Source organism: Engystomops pustulosus, unplaced genomic scaffold, assembly GCF_040894005.1.
Source record: "Engystomops pustulosus unplaced genomic scaffold, aEngPut4.maternal MAT_SCAFFOLD_155, whole genome shotgun sequence".
In the NCBI taxonomy this organism is placed as follows: Eukaryota; Metazoa; Chordata; class Amphibia; order Anura; family Leptodactylidae; genus Engystomops; species Engystomops pustulosus.
Genome location: NW_027285035.1, coordinates 192,501 through 204,495, shown reverse-complemented (window position 1 = coordinate 204,495; position 11,995 = coordinate 192,501).

Genomic DNA, 11,995 nt, shown 5'->3' with positions numbered 1-11,995 from the left:
GAGCGGAGGGGACCCCCTTGGCCACCAAGTGCAAGCCGAGTTTGGAGCTCGAAACCCGGCCACACTTGGTAGTTGGTCCCGGTCAGGAACATGCCCATGGAAGTAAGAGCTCAGCGGGAGCAGCCACTCAGGCTACCCGGCAATGTGTCACTGTCCCCCGGCCAAGACTTGGCGGCAAGTCCCGGGGAGGAATAGTGCCCATGGAAGTGGCTCAGCGGGAGCAGCCACTCAGGCTACCCGGGAATGTGTCACTGTCCCCCGGCCAAGACTTGGCGGCAAGTCCCGGGGAGGAATAGTGCCCATGGAAGTAGCTCAGCGGGAGCAGCCACTCAGGCTACCCGGGAATGTGTCACTGTCCCCCGGCCAGACTTGGCGGCAGGTCCCGGGGAGGAATAGTGCTCATGGAAGTAGCTCAGCGGGAGCAGCCACTCAGGCTACCCGAGAATGTGTCACTGTCCCTCGGCCACCCTTGGTCGTTGGGTTCCTGATGAGGAACATGCCCATGGAACTAAAGAGTTCAGCGGGAGCATCCGCTCAGGCTACCCGGGAATGTGTCACTGTCCCCCGGCCAGACTTGGCGGCAGGTCCCGGGGAGGAATAGTGCCCATGGAAGTCGGAGCTCCAACCTCCAAGTTGACCTCAGCGGGAGCACTCGCTGAGGCTGCCCGGGCATGGGTGACTGTTCCCCGGCCACACTTGGTCGGAGGTCCCGGTGAGGAACATGCCCATGGAAGTTGGTGGGAAGAGAACCGCGAAAGGGAGTTTTGCGGCTGAGCCGCGGCCGAGGAGGTCTCACTAATTCCGGCATGATTCCTGCCAGGCCCGGTACCCTATATGGGACTCGGCTGGGTGGCTGTAGCCGGGACCCTGGAACCCTGGGCGGGGAGCCTAGGGGCGAGAGGGGCCCCATGGAGCTCGGGCAGACTAGAAGTACCCTCGTCTGCCCGCTGGAGGGCGCCCTTCCCGGAGCGGAGGGGACCCCCTTGGCCACCAAGTGCAAGCCGAGTTTGGAGCTCGAAACCCGGCCACACTTGGTAGTTGGTCCCGGTCAGGAACATGCCCATGGAAGTAAGAGCTCAGCGGGAGCAGCCACTCAGGCTACCCGGCAATGTGTCACTGTCCCCCGGCCAAGACTTGGCGGCAAGTCCCGGGGAGGAATAATGCCCATGGAAGTGGCTCAGCGGGAGCAGCCACTCAGGCTACCCGGGAATGTGTCACTGTCCCCCGGCCAAGACTTGGCGGCAAGTCCCGGGGAGGAATAATGCCCATGGAAGTGGCTCAGCGGGAGCAGCCACTCAGGCTAGCCGGGAATGTGTCACTGTCCCCCGGCCGAGACTTGGCGGCAAGTCCCGGGGAGGAATAATGCCCATGGAAGTGGCTCAGCGGGAGCAGCCACTCAGGCTACCCGGGAATGTGTCACTGTCCCTCGGCCACACTTTGTCGTAGGTCCCGGTGAGGAACATGCCCATGGAAGTCGGAGCTCCAACCGGGTGAAGCCGCCGAGAGCTAGCCGGGAATAGGGCGCCAAACCCGGCTACCGCCCTCCAGGCTTGCCCCGGTGGAAAGACCTACGTCCTCGCAGCAGCACCAAGCGAAAAATTCTCTAAGTGTGGGAGAACCGGGGACCCGACCGGTGGCACTCTGCCTCTCGCTGCCGCCCTCCTGGAAGCGTCCTCGGTCACTCGGAGTACGGCAGATTTCAGAGCTCCGGAATGGTGAAAAAGAACCGGAGAGAGGGCGAATCCGGCTTCTCTCTGCCGGGCGAGGACCACCGCAGGCGGCGGGGACGTCTGACAGGAGACGGCGCCGCGGCAGGCTTTCTAAGTGGCTGGGCTTTTTGTCCTCGGCGAAAGTCGAAAAAATTTTGCGGTCCGAGCTGCCCTGCTCCTGCCGGGGAAGGCTTACCGCCGGCGGCTGCCAACCCCTGGCTTGCCCGCCGGATCGCCTTCGAAGGCTGCTGAAAAAGAACCCCGAGACGGGCACCTCTCGGAAGAACCGCAGACCAAAACCGACCGGTCCGACTTTCAGTGCACCTTCGGCGGCAGAGAGAAGCAGCAAAAATACCGGTCAGAGAAGGGGAGTTTTGGTCGACTCTGCCAGGCTTTTGCACTAAGTCAGATCCGTAATGCCAGCGGGACTGAGTCGCTTTTGCGTGCCGTGGTCCTGGAGGCCTGCTCGGACAGGGCGGTCCTTCGGGTCCCGCGGGAAGGGGCATTTCATGTTCCTCTGCGGGAGGTGATCCATTTTCTGCGGGAAATGGCGAGCCCCTTCGGCTACGAGAGTGTGTAGGTCCCGCTCAACAGTCTACGTCCTTAACCATCGGGGACTTTGTAGATTGTGCCCGTAATCGCTCTCCGCAGAACAGAGCGGGAGGTCTCCGCGGCGGAGGCCGGAGAGGGCGCGAGGTGAGCGGCATGGTATGACTGGGTTCGTGCCGCTCACTGGTACCCGGAGCGTGGCGCCCTCCGGGTAAAAGGCTAGCCGGGGCGAGCAGGTGGGTTGACGGGCGCATAAGCCACGCCGTCCCCGCCATACAAGGTGCCGGTGGCCTGGCGAACCACCGGCGTAAGGCTAGCCAGGGCGGACCGCGGGGCAGAGGGCGCTTAAGCCACGCTCTCTCTCCATCCCACCAGTACAAACGGGGAAAAAATTTCAAAGTGTGGGAGAACCGGGGACCCGACCGGTGGCACTCTGCCTCTCGCTGCCGCCCTCCTGGAAGCGTCCTCGGTCACTCGGAGTACGGCAGATTCCAGAGCTCCGGAATGGTGAAAAAGAACCGGAGAGAGGGCGACTCTGGTTTCTCACTGCCGGGCGAGGACCACCGCAGGCGGCGGGGACGTCTGACAGGAGACGGCGCCGCGGCAGGCTTTCTAAGTGGCTGGGCTTTTTGTCCTCGGCGAAAGTCGAAAAAATTTTGCGGTCCGAGCTGCCCTGCTCCTGCCGGGGAAGGCTTACCGCCGGCGGCTGCCAACCCCTGGCTTGCCCGCCGGATCGCCTTCGAAGGCTGCTGAAAAAGAACCCCGAGACGGGCACCTCTCGGAAGAACCGCAGACCAAAACCGACCGGTCCGACTTTCAGTGCACCTTCGGCGGCAGAGAGAAGCAGCAAAAATACCGGTCAGAGAAGGGGAGTTTTGGTCGACTCTGCCAGGCTTTTGCACTAAGTCAGATCCGTAATGCCAGCGGGACTGAGTCGCTTTTGCGTGCCGTGGTCCTGGAGGCCTGCTCGGACAGGGCGGTCCTTCGGGTCCCGCGGGAAGGGGCATTTCATGTTCCTCTGCGGGAGGTGATCCATTTTCTGCGGGAAATGGCGAGCCCCTTCGGCTACAAGAGTGTGTAGGTCCCGCTCAACAGTCTACGTCCTTAACCATCGGGGACTTTGTAGATTGTGCCCGTAATCGCTCTCCGCAGAACAGAGCGGGAGGTCTCCGCGGCGGAGGCCGGAGAGGGCGCGAGGTGAGCGGCATGGTATGACTGGGTTCGTGCCGCTCACTGGTACCCGGAGCGTGGCGCCCTCCGGGTAAAAGGCTAGCCGGGGCGAGCAGGTGGGTTGACGGGCGCATAAGCCACGCCGTCCCCGCCATACAAGGTGCCGGTGGCCTGGCGAACCACCGGCGTAAGGCTAGCCAGGGCGGACCGCGGGGCAGAGGGCGCTTAAGCCACGCTCTCTCTCCATCCCACCAGTACAAACGGGGAAAAAAATTTCAAAGTGTGGGAGAACCGGGGACCCGACCGGTGGCACTCTGCCTCTCGCTGCCGCCCTCCTGGAAGCGTCCTCGGTCACTCGGAGTACGGCAGATTCCAGAGCTCCGGAAGGGTGAAAAAGAACCGGAGAGAGGGCGACTCTGGTTTCTCACTGCCGGGCGAGGACCACCGCAGGCGGCGGGGACGTCTGACAGGAGACGGCGCCGCGGCAGGCTTTCTAAGTGGCTGGGCTTTTTGTCCTCGGCGAAAGTCGAAAAAATTTTGCGGTCCGAGCTGCCCTGCTCCTGCCGGGGAAGGCTTACCGCCGGCGGCTGCCAACCCCTGGCTTGCCCGCCGGATCGCCTTCGAAGGCTGCTGAAAAAGAACCCCGAGACGGGCACCTCTCGGAAGAACCGCAGACCAAAACCGACCGGTCCGACTTTCAGTGCACCTTCGGCGGCAGAGAGAAGCAGCAAAAATACCGGTCAGAGAAGGGGAGTTTTGGTCGACTCTGCCAGGCTTTTGCACTAAGTCAGATCCGTAATGCCAGCGGGACTGAGTCGCTTTTGCGTGCCGTGGTCCTGGAGGCCTGCTCGGACAGGGCGGTCCTTCGGGTCCCGCGGGAAGGGGCATTTCATGTTCCTCTGCGGGAGGTGATCCATTTTCTGCGGGAAATGGCGAGCCCCTTCGGCTACAAGAGTGTGTAGGTCCCGCTCAACAGTCTACGTCCTTAACCATCGGGGACTTTGTAGATTGTGCCCGTAATCGCTCTCCGCAGAACAGAGCGGGAGGTCTCCGCGGCGGAGGCCGGAGAGGGCGCGAGGTGAGCGGCATGGTATGACTGGGTTCGTGCCGCTCACTGGTACCCGGAGCGTGGCGCCCTCCGGGTAAAAGGCTAGCCGGGGCGAGCAGGTGGGTTGACGGGCGCATAAGCCACGCCGTCCCCGCCATACAAGGTGCCGGTGGCCTGGCGAACCACCGGCGTAAGGCTAGCCAGGGCGGACCGCGGGGCAGAGGGCGCTTAAGCCACGCTCTCTCTCCATCCCACCAGTACAAACGGGGAAAAAATTTCAAAGTGTGGGAGAACCGGGGACCCGACCGGTGGCACTCTGCCTCTCGCTGCCGCCCTCCTGGAAGCGTCCTCGGTCACTCGGAGTACGGCAGATTCCAGAGCTCCGGAATGGTGAAAAAGAACCGGAGAGAGGGCGACTCTGGTTTCTCACTGCCGGGCGAGGACCACCGCAGGCGGCGGGGACGTCTGACAGGAGACGGCGCCGCGGCAGGCTTTCTAAGTGGCTGGGCTTTTTGTCCTCGGCGAAAGTCGAAAAAATTTTGCGGTCCGAGCTGCCCTGCTCCTGCCGGGGAAGGCTTACCGCCGGCGGCTGCCAACCCCTGGCTTGCCCGCCGGATGGCCTTCGAAGGCTGCTGAAAAAGAACCCCGAGACGGGCACCTCTCGGAAGAACCGCAGACCAAAACCGACCGGTCCGACTTTCAGTGCACCTTCGGCGGCAGAGAGAAGCAGCAAAAATACCGGTCAGAGAAGGGGAGTTTTGGTCGACTCTGCCAGGCTTTTGCACTAAGTCAGATCCGTAATGCCAGCGGGACTGAGTCGCTTTTGCGTGCCGTGGTCCTGGAGGCCTTCTCGGACAGGGCGGTCCTTCGGGTCCCGCGGGAAGGGGCATTTCATGTTCCTCTGCGGGAGGTGATCCATTTTCTGCGGGAAATGGCGAGCCCCTTCGGCTACAAGAGTGTGTAGGTCCCGCTCAACAGTCTACGTCCTTAACCATCGGGGACTTTGTAGATTGTGCCCGTAATCGCTCTCCGCAGAACAGAGCGGGAGGTCTCCGCGGCGGAGGCCGGAGAGGGCGCGAGGTGAGCGGCATGGTATGACTGGGTTCGTGCCGCTCACTGGTACCCGGAGCGTGGCGCCCTCCGGGTAAAAGGCTAGCCGGGGCGAGCAGGTGGGTTGACGGGCGCATAAGCCACGCCGTCCCCGCCATACAAGGTGCCGGTGGCCTGGCGAACCACCGGCGTAAGGCTAGCCAGGGCGGACCGCGGGGGAGAGGGCGCATAAGCCACGCCGACCCCGCTGTACAAGGTGCCGGTGGCCTGGCGAACCACCGGCGTAAGGCTAGCCAAGGGCGTACCGCGGGGCAGAGGGCGCATAAGCCACGCTCTCTCTCCATCCCACCAGAACAAACGGGGAAAAATTTTCAAAGTGTGGGAGAACCGGGGACCCGACCGGTGGCACTCTGCCTCTCGCTGCCGCCCTCCTGGAAGCGTCCTCGGCCACTCGGTGTCCGGCAGATTTCAGAGCTCCGGAATGGTGAAAAAGAACCGGTGAGAGGGCGAATCCGGCTTCTCTCTGCCGGGCGAGGACCACCGCAGGCGGCATGGGAAGTCTGACAGGAGACGGCGCGGCGGGCAGGCTTTAAAAGTGCATGGGCTTTTGGCCTCGGCGAAAGTCGAAAAAATTTTGCGGTCCGAGCTGCCCTGCTCCTGCCGGGGAAGGCTCACCGCCGGCGGCTGCCAACCCCTGGCTTGCCCGCCGGATGGCCTTCGAAGGCTGCTGAAAAAGAACCCCGAGACGGGCACCTCTCGGAAGAACCGCAGACCAAAACGAACCGATCCCACCCTCAGTGCACCTTCGGCGGCAGAGAAAAGCATCAAAAATACCGGTCAAAGAAGCGAGGTTTTGGTCGACTCTGCCAGGTTTTTGCACTAAGTCAGATTTGTAATGCCAGCGGGACTGAGTCGCTTTTGCGTGCCGTGGTCCTGGAGGCCTGCTCGGACAGGGCGGTCCTTCGGGTCCCGCGGGAAGGGGCATTTCATGTTCCTCTGCGGGAGGTGATCCATTTTCTGCGGGAAATGGCGAGCCCCTTCGGCTACAAGAGTGTGTAGGTCCCGCTCAACAGTCTACGTCCTTAACCATCGGGGACTTTGTAGATTTTGCCCGTAATCGCTCTCCGCAGAACAGAGCGGGAGGTCTCCGCGGCGGAGGCCGGAGAGGGCGCGAGGTGAGCGGCATGGTATGACTGGGTTCGTGCCGCTCACTGGTACCCGGAGCGTGGCGCCCTCCGGGTAAAAGGCTAGCCGGGGCGAGCAGGTGGGTTGACGGGCGCATAAGCCACGCCGTCCCCGCCATACAAGGTGCCGGTGGCCTGGCGAACCACCGGCGTAAGGCTAGCCAGGGCGGACCGCGGGGGAGAGGGCGCATAAGCCACGCCGACCCCGCTGTACAAGGTGCCGGTGGCCTGGCGAACCACCGGCGTAAGGCTAGCCAAGGGCGTACCGCGGGGCAGAGGGCGCATAAGCCACGCTCTCTCTCCATCCCACCAGAACACACGGGGAAAAATTTTCAAAGTGTGGGAGAACCGGGGACCCGACCGGTGGCACTCTGCCTCTCGCTGCCGCCCTCCTGGAAGCGTCCTCGGCCACTCGGTGTCCGGCAGATTTCAGAGCTCCGGAATGGTGAAAAAGAACCGGTGAGAGGGCGACTCCGGATTCTCTCTGCCGGGCGAGGACCACCGCAGGCGGCATGGGAAGTCTGACAGGAGACGGCGCTGCGGGCAGGATTTCGAAGTGCATGGGCTTTTGGCCTCGGCGAAAGTCGAAAAAATTTTGCGGTCCGAGCTGCCCTGCTCCTGCCGGGGAAGGCTCACCGCCGGCGGCTGCCGACCCCTGGCTTGCCCGCCGGATGTCCTTCGAAGGCTGCTGAAAAAGAACTGCCAGGCGGGCACCTCTCGGAAGAACCGCAGACAAAAACATAAAAATTTTGGGCGATCCGACCCTCAGTGCACCTTCGGCGGCAGAGAAAAGCATCAAAAATACCGGTCAAAGAAGCGAGGTTTTGGTCGACTCTGCCAGGTTTTTGCACAAAGTGTTGGCATCGTGCGGCGTCGCGCTTTGCTGTACCGTATCCCCAATGGAGTGGCGCCCGGCGGGGTAGGCTAGCCATGTGAGGTCGAGGGCGGGAGGACGGGACGTAAGCCAGGCCGTTCTCCACAAGTAAATTCCGGACGCGGAGACCCCTTCTCCGCCCTACGGTCCCCAATGGGGTGGCGCCCGGCGGGTGAGGCTAGCCATGGGAGGACGGGACGTAAGCCAGGCCGTTCTCCACAAGAAATTCCGGACGCGGAGACCCCTTCTCCGCCCTACGGTCCCCAATGGGGTGGCGCCCGGCGGGTGAGGCTAGCCATGTGAGGTCGAGGGCGGGAGGACGGGACGTAAGCCAGGCCGTTCTCCACAAGTAAAATTCCGGACGCGGAGACCCCTTCTCCGCCCTACGGTCCCCAATGGGGTGGCGCCCGGCGGGTGAGGCTAGCCATGTGAGGTCGAGGGCGGGAGGACGGGACGTAAGCCAGGCCGTTCTCCACAAGTAAAATTCCGGACGCGGAGACCCCTTCTCCGCCCTACGGTCCCCAATGGGGTGGCGCCCGGCGGGTGAGGCTAGCCATGGGAGGACGGGACGTAAGCCAGGCCGTTCTCCACAAGAAATTCCGGACGCGGAGACCCCTTCTCCGCCCTACGGTCCCCAATGGGGTGGCGCCCGGCGGGTGAGGCTAGCCATGTGAGGTCGAGGGCGGGAGGACGGGACGTAAGCCAGGCCGTTCTCCACAAGTAAAATTCCGGACGCGGAGACCCCTTCTCCGCCCTACGGTCCCCAATGGGGTGGCGCCCGGCGGGTGAGGCTAGCCATGTGAGGTCGAGGGCGGGAGGACGGGACGTAAGCCAGGCCGTTCTCCACAAGTAAAATTCCGGACGCGGAGACCCCTTCTCCGCCCTACGGTCCCCAATGGGGTGGCGCCCGGCGGGTGAGGCTAGCCATGTGAGGTCGAGGGCGGGAGGACGGGACGTAAGCCAGGCCGTTCTCCACAAGTAAAATTCCGGACGCGGAGACCCCTTCTCCGCCCTACGGTCCCCAATGGGGTGGCTCCCGGCGGGTGAGGCTAGCCATGTGAGGTCGAGGGCGGGAGGACGGGACGCAAGCCAGGCCGTTCTCCACAAACTCCCAGCGGTAGAGTCTCGGCTCTCCGCTCTTTTGATCGATCTGACACAGCGCGATCCGGCGGGGCAAGGCACTTTGCTCGGTCAGGGGTATTGGCCCCGGCCGGTTTATGGTAAAGCGTTCCTTAGCCTCAGTCTTGGTCGCGCATCAATCCCCCGCTCCCCGTGAGCGGCTGTCGTCCTCTGCCTAAGGTTGTGTAGCGCGGTGCCAGTGTGGTCCTCGCACGGCCCCGCTCCTGCCACAAGCGGTAGGACTCTCTGCTTCGGCTGAGGTTTGCTACGAAGCGTATGGAACGGGCGTACTCCACCGTACCGTGGGTGGGGGGCGGCGGCGTTGGCGGCGGCAGCGTCCAGCGAGGAGCTCCGGCTCCCCGCGGTAGCGCCTCGCCTAGTGTCCCTCGGGCAAGTCCAATCGCCCCCCGCCCGGTCGGAGAGCGCAGACACTTCTGTGTCCACGGTTTATTTCCGCAGCACGAAAAGGGACGGCTCCCGCTTGCTCCTCGCGGGGACGAGGCTTAGACCCACCGTGGCGCTTCCGCGGTAGGTAGGGTCGTCTGCCGTAGGAGCGGTAGCGGTCGAGTGGTCCCCAGTGTACCCTGTTAGCGCTGCCCGCCTACGCCTGAAGAGCTGCGGACCGAGAAAAAGGTTCGCTCCGCTGCTGACGGCGAAGCGCGCGGCACGCCGCGGAAGAGGAGAGGGAGCGGTCGCCCCCGGGGCGGCTCCCCTCCGAGTCCGGCAGAAGCAGAGATTGTAGCGGAGGGGGGGGTTTTTCTAAATTCCCCGGGCGTGTTATCCCCAGCGGTAGCCTTCGAACTCTTCAACCGCAAGCACGATCGCACGTTCACAGCACCCGTCACTAGGAGCCGGGCCAGAGGCGGGCGGCAGACGAAACCGACATGAGCGCTTAAGGGTATTGCACCCCCGGCGCCCAGACCCTGGAAATTGAGTCTGCCCCCAAAGCCCACCCGCGTCCTCCTTGGCGCTCCCGGAGTACATGGTCGTAGATGGGCCATCGGTCGCTAATGCCAAACTGCGTCCCAGGGGTGCGTCCCCTCTGACCAACGGCAGACCCATCCCTCTCGCCAATCCGCGGATCCCCGCCAGGTCCCGAACAGGGCTCGTCCTTTAGCGTTTCAAATGCGCCCTCCCCGCCATACGAGGGGTTGAGGACCGTAGCCTTCCCTTACGAGAGGCACCAGGGGTGCGCCTGCTCGAGGGCCCGGCCGTGGGCGTAACGCTTGGGCCGCCCGGGGGAGTCGGTAGACCATGGGAGACCAACACTCGCACCCGAACGTTGCCCGTGCTTTGTGGAAGAGAGCTTCTTTTGCGAGGTTGTCGCTGCGGATGGCGCCCGGACAAACCCTATCCCTAATACTTCTGGGGAATTGGCGTCTAAGCCACCCTGCTCGGTATCCCTGCACCCACGAAGGGGGCCGTGGAAGGCTTGGGGTCTCGCCGGCGAAACCGACCGGATGCCCGGGGTACTGAACCCCCGGGGTCCCACCCTGGAAATTGAGCCGTCCGACCCCGCCACGTCTTCCTAGTGCTCTCCTTGGCTCCCCCGCCTGTGGGCGTCGTTAGGGGCTGCGGTCATCAGCGCCGGCTAAGCTTCGGCAACACGGCCGACCCACCCCTTCGGCGCCTGGGGGAGCCTGGTCCCAGTCCGGGCCGTTCCGTAGGGGCGGCTATCCCTTACATGAGGGACTCGGTGCGTCCGCTCGGGCTGCGGGGCTCCGGCTCCGACAGCCGGGGAGCTGGTTTTGACCGCGGGCCTCGACGGGAGCCGGCAGGGACCGGACTTAGGCGTCAAGCCGAAAATAACCCCGGCACCCTCGCGTGCTTCCAAAGCGAGGGGACCTTTGGCCGAGCGGGGGCACCGGAAGCCGAACCGACCCCAACCCCTCTTCCTACCCCAGGGCTGGGCTGACCAATCCCCTGATCGGGTCTAAAATGGAAGAAGGGGATTCGAGGGAAGGGGCTGGCGGAAGGCAGTTGCCCGACGGAGTAGGCGAAGGCCAGGCCGTTTCCGAGTCCCGAGCAGAGGAGGGCGAACTCGGCTCTTCATCGACCGACGGCGAGGCGAGGGCGGTGGCTGCCGCGGGGAAGACTCCATTGCTCGTCAGCGCGCTAGGAGCGGGGCCGACTGGCTGCTCGGGGTATGGCATCCCCGGGGGCCCACCCTGGAAATCTTCGCTCCTCAGCCGCTGCAGGTTATAAGGTCCCGCCGCGCGTAAGCGCTCAACTCTCCGACCCACGGATGTCGAGCCCATGGTGAGCCGGCCGTTTCGTACGGGGAAAAGGGGTCCTCTGGCCCCACATCGATCGAGGGGGGTTTAGATCCGCGGAGGCACGCACCGCGAGGCGAATCGCTGCTTTTCCCCAAGAGGTTAACCTTCAAACCACCGAGTAGGTTCGGGGCAGGGCCGACAGTCTGCACTGGGGTATTGCATCCCTGGTGGGGCGACCCTGGAAATCTCTGCCTCTTTCCACTCTTTCGGTTGGGCCTCTCGTCGGGGCGAGCGTAAGTCGGCAAGCAGACGTGGGAAGAGGCTTCTTACCGGTGACACTCCCTTCGTGAGAGAGGCAGGTACTCGCCCCGGACCCCGGTCCAAATCTGCGCGGGCCGGACGGCGTCGGCCCTAGCCGAAGGCCGCTCCCGCGAAGCCAGGGAGCCGAAAATAACCCCGACACCCTCCGCGACCTCGCGTGCTTCCAAAGCGAGGGGAACCTTTGGCCGAGCGGGGGCACCCGAAGCCGAACCGACCCCAACCCCTCTTCCTACCCCAGGGCTGGGCTGACCAATCCCCTGATCGGGTCTAAAATGGAAGAAGGGGATTCGAGGGAAGGGGCTGGCGGAAGGCAGTTGCCCGACGGAGTAGGCGAAGGCCAGGCCGTTTCCAAATCCCGAGCAGAGGAGGGCGAACGACGTTCTTCATCGACTGACGGCGAGGCTAGGGCGAAGGCGGTGGCTGCCGCGGGGAAGACTCCATTGCTTGCCAGCGTGCTAGGAGCGGGGCCGACAGGCTGCTCGGGGTATGGCATCCCCGGGGGCCCACCCTGGAAATCTTCGCTCCTCAGCCGCTGCAGGTTATAAGGTCCCGCCGCGCGTAAGCGCTCAACTCCCCGACCCACGGACGTCGAGCCCATGGTGAGCTGACAGTTTCGTACGGGGAAAAGGGGTCCTCTGGCCCCACATCGATCGAGGGGGTTTAGATCCGCGGAGGCACGCACCGCGAGGCGAATCGCTGCTTTTCCCCAAGAGGTTAACCTTCAAACCACCGAGTAGGTTCGGGGCAGGGCCGAC